The following is a 327-nucleotide window of genomic DNA, read 5'->3' on the forward strand; positions in this document are numbered from 1 at the left end:
CGGCCCGGGATGGGATGGGATGGGAGGCGGGGGGAGGCTGCGCTCCGCCAAAGCTCCCACCGGAACAGGGGGGCGGGGGGGAGCAGGGAAAAAACCTTGGGGGAGACGCTGGGTCCGAGGGACAGGTCACTGCGTGTGTGTGCACGCGCGCGCGCGTGTGTAGATGCGTGTGTGCACGCGTGCAGAGCAGGCACCTTCCCTCCCCCCCGCACATCCCCACTTCTTCTCGTTTTTAGCCCTTTATTTCCCTTCTTTCGCCTGGCACCCGTCTGAGTGCAATGCAAAGCCAGCCGTCCTTTAGGTGCCGCGAAGGTGGCAAGCACTCCC

Source organism: Gavialis gangeticus, unplaced genomic scaffold, assembly GCF_001723915.1.
Source record: "Gavialis gangeticus isolate Ggan-Ray unplaced genomic scaffold, GavGan_comp1, whole genome shotgun sequence".
Lineage (NCBI taxonomy): Eukaryota > Metazoa > Chordata > Crocodylia > Gavialidae > Gavialis > Gavialis gangeticus.